This window comes from Rhinopithecus roxellana, chromosome 17, assembly GCF_007565055.1.
Source record: "Rhinopithecus roxellana isolate Shanxi Qingling chromosome 17, ASM756505v1, whole genome shotgun sequence".
In the NCBI taxonomy this organism is placed as follows: domain Eukaryota; kingdom Metazoa; phylum Chordata; class Mammalia; order Primates; family Cercopithecidae; genus Rhinopithecus; species Rhinopithecus roxellana.
Window position 1 is genome coordinate 39621308 of NC_044565.1, and position 12058 is coordinate 39633365.

Here is a 12058-nt window from a genome sequence, read left to right on the forward strand (position 1 = left end):
CATAGCACTGCACCCGGCTATATTATTCTTTATAACCTTTGCCATATGATACATGAAAAATATTATCTCACTGTTTTAATTTGCATTTCTTAAATTTTGAGAGTAAATACTTTTTTACTACATTTATTGGCTGCTTGTATTTCTTCCTATTTCCTTGTCCGTTTTCTATAGGGGTTTCTGTCACTTCAGTGATTTTTTTTTTTTTTTTTTTTTGAAGGTGGAGTTTCACTCTTGTCCAGGCTGGAGTGCAATGGCACGATCTCAGCTCACCACAACCTCCGCCTCCCGGGTTCAAGTGATTCTCCTGCCTCAGCCTCCCAAGTAGCTGGGACTACAGGCATGCGCCACCACGCCCGGCTAATTTTTGTATTTTTAGTAGAGATGGGGTTTCACCATCTTGGCCAGGCTGGTCTCAAACTCCTGACCTCGTGATCCCCCCGCCTTGGCCTCCCAAAGTGCTGAGATTACAGGTGTGAGCCACCACGCCCAGCCACTTCAGTGATTTCTAAGAGCTCTTTGTGCATAGAAATATTAATGCTTGTTACCTACTTGCAAATATTTTCCCCAAGTTTACATAGCCAAATCTAGGCTGGGTGCAGTGGCTCACGAGGTCAAGAAATCAAGACCATCCTGGCCAACATGATGAAACTTCATCTCTACTAAAAATACAAAAATTAGCTGGGCGTGGTGGTGTGCGCCTGTAGTCCCAGCTACTCAGGAGGCTGAGGCAGGATAATCGCTTGAACCCAGGAGGCAGAGGTTGCAGTGAGCCAAGATCGTGTCACTGCACTCCAGCCTGGCAACAGAGTGAGATTCCGTCTCAATAAAATAAAATAAAATATAGTAAAATCTATCAACCTACATAGAAAAAGTCTGGAAGTTTATTCACCAACATATAGTGTATATCTCTTAGTAACTGAGGATGGCTTTCTGCTTACCTGATTTTTCTTAATATCTACAGTGGACATGTAATACTGTTATAATAAAAAGTTATTTAATGAAAAAATTAAATAAGTAGTAGGTTCTAAAACAAAATTCTTTTTTGTGGGGGGACAGAGTGTCACTCTGTTGCCCAGACTGGAGTAAAATGGCGAGATCTCTGCTCACTGCAACTTCTACCTCCTGGGTTCAAGCAATGCTCATGTGTCAGCCTCCCGAGTAACTGGGATTACATGGGCGCACCACCTTGCCCAGCTAATTTTTGTATTTTTAGTAGAGATAAGGTTTCATCATCTTGTCCAGGCTGGTCTTGAACTCCTGGCCTCAGGTGATCCACCCACCTCGGCCTCCCAAAGTGCTGGGATTAAGGCATGAACCACCGTCCCCAGCAATAAAAATCTTTCAATGAAAGCTTTAAAGGACGTGTATTCTACATTACAGGGAAAAGCCATGAACCTTGCTTTTTTTAAAAAAAAAATGTGTTTTGGTCAGGCGCAGTGGCTCACGCCTGTAATCCCAGCATTTTGGGAGGCCGAGGCAGGCGGATCACCTGAGGTCAGGAGTTCAAGACCAGCCTGGCCAACATGGTGAAACCCTGTCTCTACTAAAGATACAAAAATTAGCGGGGTGTGGTGGTGTGTGCCTGTAAACCCAGCTACTCAGGAGATTGAGACAGGAGAATCACTTGAATCCAGGAGGTGGAGGTTGCAGTGAGCCGAGATCGCAGTGAGCCGAGATCACGCCACTACACTCCAGCCTGGATGACAGAGTGAGACTCTGTCTCAAAAATAAAAATAAAAATAAAAGTGTTTTAAAATTTTTATTTTCCATGTCCACTGAATATTAATCTTAAACTTTTTGGCATCACTAGATGCTTTCAGAATCTGATAAAAGCCTCAGACACTTTCTCCCCAAAATATAAACACACACCAAATGTAGCCTACAATATCTATGGGTTAATTTATCCCTCAGAAGTCTTTCTATAAGCTCCCTAGTTTTCCGTGGGTCCTGACTGTACATGAAAAGTAAAATCCTAAGCCTCCCACTGAGTGAACAGACCTCCTCTTGGCCAAGGGGACCCCAGAGAAACCTGAAAAATTGTATTTCTACCCATAACAGGAAGAGATCAGACATACATCCTTCTACCTCCTCCCTTTCAGAGTTTAGACACAACTCACTGGCATTAATGTTAAAATAGGGATCATAAGACTCTGTGGCAATAAGACACCAAATTATAGAAAGACCTAAGGCCATGCAAGGCAAGGGTTAAGTCATGCCTGCAGGCCATCAGTCTTGCTGAATAGGTCATTTCGATGCAAAATATTGTGGCTAACTCTCACGTAGCATCCTTATCTTCAACATTTCTTTCTTCTGACTCCAAGTTTTAGACAGCCTTACAACTTTAACCAATTGCAAATTAAAGAATCTCTGAATCCACCTGTAACCTGTAAGTCCCACTTCAGCATATCCTGGCTTCTTGGACTGAACACCTTCCATGCGTTGACTTACATCTTTGCCTGTAACTCCTGCCTCCCTGAAATGCATAAAATTGTAATCTGACCACCTCAGGACCACTTACTCAAAGTTTCTTGGGTTTGTGTTTTTCCCAGGCTGTGGTCAGTCACATTGGCCCTGAATAAATGTCTAAAATATTTTACAGAGTTTGGTTTTTCTTTTAACATGACTTAGAACTCCTGAGTACCCCCAGCTCTAATTAACCTTAACGAGAAATACATTACTCTTTTAGAAGCAAGTAAAAATACAGGTTGGGTGCGGTGGCTCACACCTGTGATCCCAGCACTTTGGGAAACCAAGGTGGGTGGATCACTTGGGGTCAGAAGTTCAAGACCAGCCTAGCCAACATGGTAAAACCCTGTCTCTACTAAAAATACAAAAATTAGCTGGGTGGGGTGGCACATGGCTGTAGTCCCATCTATGCAGGAGGCTGAGGCAGGATAGCTTGAGCCAGGGAGGTTGAGGTTGCAGTGAGCTAGGATCACGCCACTGCACTCCAGCCTGGGTGACAGAGCAAGACTCTGTCTCAAAAAAACAAACAAAACAACAACAACAACAACAACAAACATTGCTATCATTATTTAACTCTTACTCAAATGTATGTGTAGAAGAGGCAAAATTTTACCTCTGCCCTCTTAGGTTTTGGCTGGACTCGAGAATTAAACTTACATTAAGACAGGTTAACAAGAGAAATACATACAGATTTATTTAATATTAAGTTTACATTATTTAATATAACGTATGACATGGGAGCCCTCATAAGTAAATGAAGACCCACAAAAGTGGGAAAACGTAAATGCTTTTATATTAGGATGAATAAAGACAGGCAACGGCAGAAAAGTAACGAAACTATGTGGGGAGGCTAAAGAAGATAAAAAGTACCGGGCGCGGTGGCTCAAGCCTGTAATCCCAGCACTTTGGGAGGCCGAGACGGGCGGATCACGAGGTCAGGAGATCGAGACCATCCTGGCTAACACGGTGAAACCCCGTCTCTACTAAAAATACAAAAAACTAGCCGGGCGAGGTGGCGGGCGCCTGTAGTCCCAGCTACTCGGGAGGCTGAGGCAGGAGAATGGCGTAAACCCGGGAGGCGGAGCTTGCAGTGAGCTGAGATCTGGCCACTGCACTCCAGCCTGGGCGACAGAGCGAGACTCCGTCTCAACAACAACAAAAAAAAAAAAACTAGCCAGGCGAGGTGGCGGGCGCCTGTAGTCCCAGCTACTCGGGAGGCTGAGGCAGGAGAATGGCGTAAACCCGGGAGGCGGAGCTTGCAGTGAGCTGAGATCTGGCCACTGCACTCCAGCCCGGACGACAGAGCGAGACTCCGTCTCAAGAAAAAAAAAAAAAAAAGTATTTTAACAAGGTCTGTTTGTATAGAATTTTCTCAGTCTCAACTTCCCATTCTTGACAATAAGAATGTTGCCTTCCTTCTGGTAAAGGGAGGACATCTTCTATATGGGGCTTTTATCTCCTCCTTTAAGGAAGAAAAGGGGAAGAATCAGAGTCCCTTCTTGCACCCATTTTTTTTTTAATGTGCCTTTAGCTCAAAATAATCCTTATGCCAAAGTGGTATATTTTGGGATAGCATATTCTGCCACATATTACTGCCTGCCTGAGCCTACAGCATGTTCCAAAATATCAGTGAGCAATAAAATAAATTAATTCCTGTGCCACCAGGGGCTGCTATTGCCAATGTAACTGTTGAAACTTGGTAGCAGCTGCATTTTTAGAATGCCTTCAAGCAAAAGGATCCAAGTACAAAGCTTTATTTTATTAACTCTCAAAACAACCTATTTTGTAGATAACAAAGCTGGGCATAGGCCTATTAAAAGAATTGTCTAAGGCAAGGAAACGGTAAGAAAAAGACCCTGAAGCCTTGATGCAAAGGGAAATTATAAATACCTAACTAAAACTTCCTTGTAAACAGGTTTCCTTTCCGTTGTGGCCAAATATTTTTCCATTCTAAGTTCCATTAAGCAACTGGTCCCAGGCAAGTAATAGGTGTTTTTAATGAGGTTTTTCACCTCTGAAAACATTAAAATATTATATAAAATGTGAACTGAGATGTGTGCAAACACAAGGGCACCAAAGTTTTACAATGAGCTCTACCCGCACTCTGTCTCCATTCTACTTTCTGCAATTATGCTGTTATTAACATTCACTCTTCACTCAACTGGTCACTCAACAGATTTTATTTTTTTGAGACAGGGTCTCACTCTGTCATCCTGGCTGCAGTGTAGTGGCGTGATCCCAGCTTACTGCAAACTCAACCTCCCTGGCTCAAGCTATCCTTCTGCCTCAGCCTCCTACATAGATGGGACTACAGATGTGTGCCAGCCCGTCTAGCTGATTTTTAAAATTTTTTTAGAGACAGGGTCCCACCATGTTGCCCGGTCTGTTCTCCACCTCCTGAGTTCAAGTGATCCTCCCACCTTGGCCTCCCAAACTGCTGTGATTACAGGTGTAAGTCACCATGCCCTGGCCAACAGGTATTAGTTGAGAGCTTTTGCAATCCATTCTGCTTGGCTCCAGGAGATAACAGAAATATTTGATTGTCTCTGCCTTAAAATCTTACATTCTGGTAAGGGAAAATTACATGTAAATAAATTATTAAAATACAATGGACTAAGAATTGTTATTACTTAGTACCTAAAAATAGCTATCAGGTTTGGTGGAAGAAGATTCCATTAATTCAGCTGCAGTAGGTCAGGAGAGGCTTAATGGAGAATATCAGAATATGCTGCAGGTGAAGTAACTCATCCCTATATATGGAGGCATGAAACAGAGTGAGGTGTTGAGTCCTCTGTAAATAGTATAGGAAGAATGGAACCAGGACCCTAGGGTAATAAATCTGAAAAAATAGACAGGGCCTAGGTCACAGAGATGAAGAGTTTACATGTAATGGACAATTTTTTTTTTTTTTTTTTTTAGAGTTTTGCTATTGTTGCCCAGGCTGGAGTGGAGTGGCACAATCTTGGCTCACTGCAACCTCTGCCTCCCAGGTTCAAGTGATTCTCCTGCCTCAGCCTCCCGAGTAGCTGGGATTACAGGCATGCACCACCACGCCCAGCTAATTTTTGTATTTTTAGTAGAGACGGGGTTTTATCATGTTGGCCAGGCTAGTGTCGAACTCCTGACCTCAGGTGATCCACCCACCTCAGCCTCCCAAGTAATGCCAATTTTTATACTTAATCATTGGGAAGTGTAGAGAAGGAAAAATCTTTCCTCTTCCCATCTCAGGGTTCTTCGCTGGGGCTTTGTAACAAAACACAACAAGAGAAAAGCATACAAATTTATTTAATATAAGTTTTACATGACACAGGGGCCTTCATAAGGAAATGACCCAAAGAAGCACTTTGAGCCATATGATTATACGCTAAGTGGGACAAAGAGTAATAAATTGTGAAAATATGGACTTGGTCTAGGGTGGTTAATCATGGAGAAGTGACTAGGAAGAATTAGTTTAACAAGGTTTTTTAATACAGATTTTTTATGGCCTTGATTCCCCATTTCTGGTGTTAAGAATACCTTCTAGCTGGACACAATGGCTCATGCCTGTAATCTCAGCACTTTGGGAGGCTGAGGAAGCTGGATTGCTTGAGGTCAGGAGTTCGAGACCAGCCTGGCCAGTATGGTGAAACCCCACCTCTACTAAAAACACAAACATTAGCCAGGTGTGGTGGGGGGCACCTGTAATCCCTGCTACTCGGGAGGCTGAAGCAGGAGAATCACTTGCACCTGGGAGGCAGAGGTTGCAGTGAGCCGAGATCAAGATGGTGCCACTGCACTCCAACCTGGGCAACAGAGTGAGACTGTCAAAAGAAAAAAGAAAAGAAAAGAAAAAAGAGCACCTTTCACATGTGAGTTTTATCTTCTGCTTCTGCTTTCAGGAAGAAAAAGGTAGGTCACAGTGCCCTTTATGCACCTGCTGTTTTTTAGGTGCTTTTAACTCAAAATAATCAATAAGAGCCAGAGTAGCTTATTTGGAGTGGTGTGTTCTCAACTACTTCAGGAGTCCCTGAAGAGTTGTAAGCAGAGGAGTAATAACAAGATCAGATTTGGGGTTTTGTTTTTTTCTGAGATAGGGTCTCACTCTGCCACCCAGTGCGGTGGTATGAGCCTATCTCACTGCAACCTCGAACTTCTAGGCTCAAAAGGATCCTCCTGCCTCAGCCTGTCGAGTAGCTAGGACTACAGGTGCACATCACTGTGCAGATTTTTTTTTTTTTTTTTGAGACAAGATCTCACTGTGTTGCCCAGGCTGATCTCAAATTCCTGGGCTCAAGCTATTCTCCTGCCTCAGCCTCCCAAAGTGCTGGGATTACAGGCATGAACCACCTCAACCAGCCAGATTTGAGTTCTTAAAAGATCCTTCTGTGGTGGTAGTGTGGCAAAGGAACTGGAGGAGGCCCCACTTCCCAACACTATTGCATTGGAGATTAAGTTTCCAACACATGAATTTTGGAGTGGACAAAGATATTCAATTCATAGCAGTTTCTTTTGATGGTGTCATGTTTACCTGAGTCTTTGTTATCCATGTAACTTTGCACTGGTGTTTATGTATTTAAAGGAACAAACACGCCAGGTGCAGTGGCTCACGCCTGTAATCCCAGCACTTTGGGAGGCCGATGTGGGCAGATCACAAGGTCAGGAGATCGAGACCATCCTGGCTAACAGAGTGAAACCCCGTCTCTACTAAAAATAAAAAAAATTAGCCGGGTGTGGTGGTGGGCACCTGTAGTCCCAGCTACTCTGGAGGCTGAGGCAGGAGAATGGTGTGAACCTGGGAGGCAGAGCTTGCAGTGAGCCGAGATCGCGCCACTGCACTCCAGCCTGGGCGACAAGCGAGACTCCATCTCAAAAAAAAAGGAACAAACACCTCTTCCAGTCTTTATAGACTAGTTTTAGAAGGAAAAGGCCTTCTCCTATTGGGTCCCTGAATTGATGGGATTGCACTCAAATGGGGTTGGAGCTGGGTCCACAGTTGGGTCCACAGTTGGCAAGCTTGTTACTAGGGGCTCTAATGGGTGTGGATCCTGTCTGGTCCATGGGTGGACTGGACTGCCCCCAGAACCTTGGTCAGTAGGACTGGTGTTGGGATGGGGGTCTGCAGACAATGGGCCTATTACCAGATGCATAGACTGGTGTGGCTTCCTCCAGTTTCCTGGTAAGCTTCCTGCTAGGTCACTGGGTGGGCCCTTGAGCAGGCAGTACTGGCCCTAACAGTAGTTTAGAGGGGCTGGAACCAAGTCACTGGGCTGCTTCAGGGTCCACAGGCAAGAGTGAAATCTGCAGGCCTGCTTCCTGGGGCATGGATAGTCATGTCACCCCCGGGTCTCTTCATGGGCAGGATTGCTCTCAGACCACAATGAGGAGGGCTGGAGTTGAGACTTAACAGTTGTTTCAGGGTCTGCTATGAAACTGATGTTGGTGGGCCTGTCACCTGAGACACAAGTAGTTATGATTCTTCCAGGTCCCTAAGTAGATGGTCTAGTAGCAGGACCAAGGCCAGACAGGGTTGTAGCCAAGTCCACAGGGAGGTAGCACCATTTCCAAGTCTGGAGCTGCAACCTCGATCAATGAGTCTGCTACCTGGGTGCAATTCTGCTGTCTCAAAACAGCCTTCCTGGATCTTGGGCTCCATAAGGGTTTCACAGTCTCCTATCTAGTTCCCAAAGTTCCCAACAGAGGTACTTTTATCTGTGGACAGGTGAAAAGCTAAAAACTATTGTTGCTGTGGGGAAACACAAGTGAGGTAGCTCCTGGTCTCCCATTTTGCTGATGTCACTCTCCTGGCTGTCTTAAATCTCTCACTTTCTTTTTTTTTTTTGAGCCGGAGTCTGGCTCTGTCGCCCAGGCTGGAGTGCAGTGGCCGGATCTCAGCTCACTGCAAGCTCCGCCTCCCGGGTTTACGCCATTCTCCTGCCTCAGCCTCCCAAGTAGCTGGGACTACAGGCGCCCGCCACCTCGCCCGGCTAGTTTTTTGTATTTTTTAGTAGAGACGGGGTTTCACCGTGTTAGCCAGGATGGTCTCGATCTCCTGACCTCGTGATCCGCCCGTCTCGGCCTCCCAAAGTGCTGGGATTACAGGCTTGAGCCACCGCGCCCGGCCAAATCTCTCACTTTCTTAAATCTCTCTTATTCCACAGGTTACCCTTTCATCTTCATTGTTGCTATTGTTAATTTTCTTGCAATTTATTTATAGGTCATTTGTCCTAAAGAGTTTTTCACGTTCTACATCTTATTGATTGCATCCTCATGGTACTATTTTAAAAATATATTCTTCTAGACCAGGTGTAGTGGCTGACACCTGTAATCCCAGCACTTTGGGAGGCAGGTGGATCACCTGAGGTCAGGAATTTGAGACCAGCCTAGCCAACGTGGTGAAACCCTGCCTCTACTAAAAATGCAAAATTAGCTGGGCGTGGTGGTACATGCCTTTAATCCCAGTAACTTGGGAGGCTAAGGCAGAGAACTGCTTGAACCTGGGAGGCGGAGGTTGCAATGAGTCAAGATCATGCCATTGCACTCCCACGTGGGCTATAGAGTGAGACTCCATCTCAAAAAAAATTTTTTTTAATTAAAAAAAATATACATATATATATAGCATCATTCCATTTTTTTTTAAGTTTAGCTTGCAATAGTAACATGAAGCAGAGGCCTAGTTTCGTTAAGTATATTTTGATTTTCTTAATTTTCCTTGAAAGGTTTCTAGTTCACATTTACATCACATTTCACATTTATGAATACAAGAAATCCTTGTATTTCTTGTAAACCCATTCATTGGTAGTTGGATCTAGGAACTTGATTAAGATTTAATTTTTTTTTCAGGCTTAATTCACTTTATTTTTCTTGTATAAAAACCCTATGTTGTAGCCACAGCTGGAGCCTGGGTCTGCTGCATGGAGACTCTGGTGTGGGTCTTGACAAGGTGGTCAGTGAATTCCTGATAGGGAGAGTTGGTAAACACAGTCTCCTTCCGGAGGTCAGGGGTCAGGTAGCTGTAGGTCTTAGAGATGGCATCAAAGGTGGTCTTGGCGAAGTTGCCCAGGGTGGCAGTGCAGCCCTGGGCTGAGGTGTAGCAGTCATCAATACCAGCCATCATGAGCAGCTTCTTGGGCACAGGCACTGAGACGATGCCAGTGCCCCTGGGTGCAGGGATGAGGCGCACCAGCACACAGCCGCAGCAGCCTGTCACCTTGCAAGGGACGGTGTGGGCCTTGCTGATCTTGTTCTCCCAGTAGCCTCTGCGCACGGGGACAATGGAGAGTTTGACCAGGATGATGGCCCCATGGATGGCAGTGGCCACCTCCTTGGAGCACTTAACACCCAGGCCGACGTGGCCATTGTAGTCCCCGAAAGCAACAAACGCCTTGAACCTGGTGCGCTGGCCAGCACGGGTCTGCTTCTGCACCGGCATAATCTTCAAAACCTCGTCTTTGAGAGAGGCCCCCAAGAAAAAGTCAATGATCTCAGATTCCTTAATGGGCAGGGAGAAGAGGTAGATCTCCTCCAGGGACTTGATCTTCATGTCCTTGACCAAGCGGCCCAGCTTGGTGACGGGCATCCACTCCTTACCCTCGGCCTTGCCTCCGCGAGCTCTGCGGCCTTGGCCCCAGCCCCGTCCACAGCCGTAACCCTGGCCCCGGATGCCACTGCCGAAACCTCTGAGGAAGCCACCGCGGTTCCCCATCCCAGGGCCACCAGGGCCTCCGGGCCCCCCCGCTGCACCGGCGTCATCCACCATTTGGTGTTTTCTCAGAGAAGAAGATTTAATTTTTTTTTCATTCTTCCAGCAGGATGTATATCAAGTCAGCTTGCCTCACTTTTTTAGGCTGGGCACGGTGGCTCACGCCTGTAATCCCAACGCTTTAGGAGGCCAAGGCAGGCGAATCACGAGGCCAGGAGTTCAAGACCAGCCTGGCCAACATGCCAAAACCCCATCTCTACTAAAAAATACAATAGCCAGGTGTAGTTGCACGAGACTGTAGTCCCAGCTACTCAGGAGGCTGAGTGAGGCAGGAGAATCGCTTGAACCTGGAAGGCAGTGGTTGCAGTGAGCCGAGATCGTGCTCCTGCACTCCAGCCTGTGTGACAGAGCAAGACTCTATCTCAAAAAAATAAATAAATAAAGTCGGCTTGCCTTACTGTTTAAAGAAATAATGGGGTTTTGCTATGTTGCCTAGGCTAGAGTTCAATGGCTAGTCACAGGCACAATCATAAGAGTGCATCCTTTAACTCCTGGGCTCAAGCCATTCTCTTGCCTGAACTTCCCAAGTAGTGGGACTATAGGCACACACCACTGTGCCCAGCTTGCCTTGCTTTTTGTATTGTGCCCCAACACATCCTGGACCCCCAAAACAACAGTCATTTCTTTTGCCCACAAATTTGCAATTTTTGTCATTTTTTTTTTTTTTTTTTTGAGATGGAGATTCTTGTTGCCCAAGCTGGAATGCAATGGTGTATCTTGGCTCACTGCAACCTCTGCCTCCCCGGTTCAAGCAATTCTCCTTCGTCACCCTCCTGAGTAGCTGAGATTACAGGCATGTGCCACCATGCCCGGCTAATTTTTGTATTTTTAGTAGTGACGGGGTTTCACCATGTTGGCCAAGCTGGTCTCGAACTCCTGACCTCAAGCGATCTGCCTGCCTCAGCCTCCCAAAGTGCTGGCATTACAGGTGTGAGCCAAGGCACCCGGCCTGTAACTCTTGTTAGTAATATAATAATGAAAGATTAGTTCATTCCTGTTTTTAGATAGAAAACCTGGCTGTTTACTCACACATCACAAAACTTTTCAGTTTGCCAGCACTCTCCTTCGGCTTTTCCTCTTCCCATTTTCATTTTTATTTATCTTTCTTAAACCTTTAAATTTTTATTTTTTACTACTGCCAACAACTTCTTCTCATTTTCAGACAAATATTTTAACTGGGAAGGTTAGAAAGTGACAAAAATATTAACTAGAAACCTTTCAAGGAAAATCAAAATATACTTAATGAAACAAGGCCTCTGCTTCCTGTTACTATTGCAAGCTAAACTTAAAAAATAGAATGAGGCCAGGCATGGTGGCTCATGCCTATAATCCCAGTACTTTGAAAGGCTGAGGTGGGCAGATCACCCGAGGTTGGGAGTTCGAGACCAGCCTGGCCAACATGGTAAAACTCCATCTCTACTAAAAATACAAAATTAGCCGGCCATGGTGGCACATGCCTGTAGTCTCAGCTACTCAGGAGGCTGAGGCAGGAGAATCACTTGAACCCGTGGAGCAGAGGTTGCGGTGAGCCAAGATTGCGCCACTGCACTCCAGGCTGGGCGACAGAGCGAGGCTCCGTCTCGGGGGGAAAAAAAGATGCAAACAGTATGGCTTAGGAAAATGGGGCTTAATGGTGGTCTCAATAATAAACTAATACAGAGAAAAACACAAAATAACAACAAACACTGTCTTTGAATTGGAGTAAAATCTAAGAGAAATAAGATACACATAACCCTCTTTTTTTCTTTTTTTTTTTTTTGAAACAGAGTTTCACTCTTGTTGCCCAGGTTGGAGTGAAATAGCATGATCTTGGCTCACCGCAACCTCCACCTCCCAGGTTCCAGCGATTCTCCT

General features: G+C 45.4%; 1 pseudogene; it reads right to left on the reverse strand.

Moving 5' to 3' along the window:
- Window positions 1-9319: 9319 nt before the first annotated feature.
- On the reverse strand, window positions 9320-10201 carry LOC115894171 (annotated as a pseudogene).
- Window positions 10202-12058: the final 1857 nt, after the last annotated feature.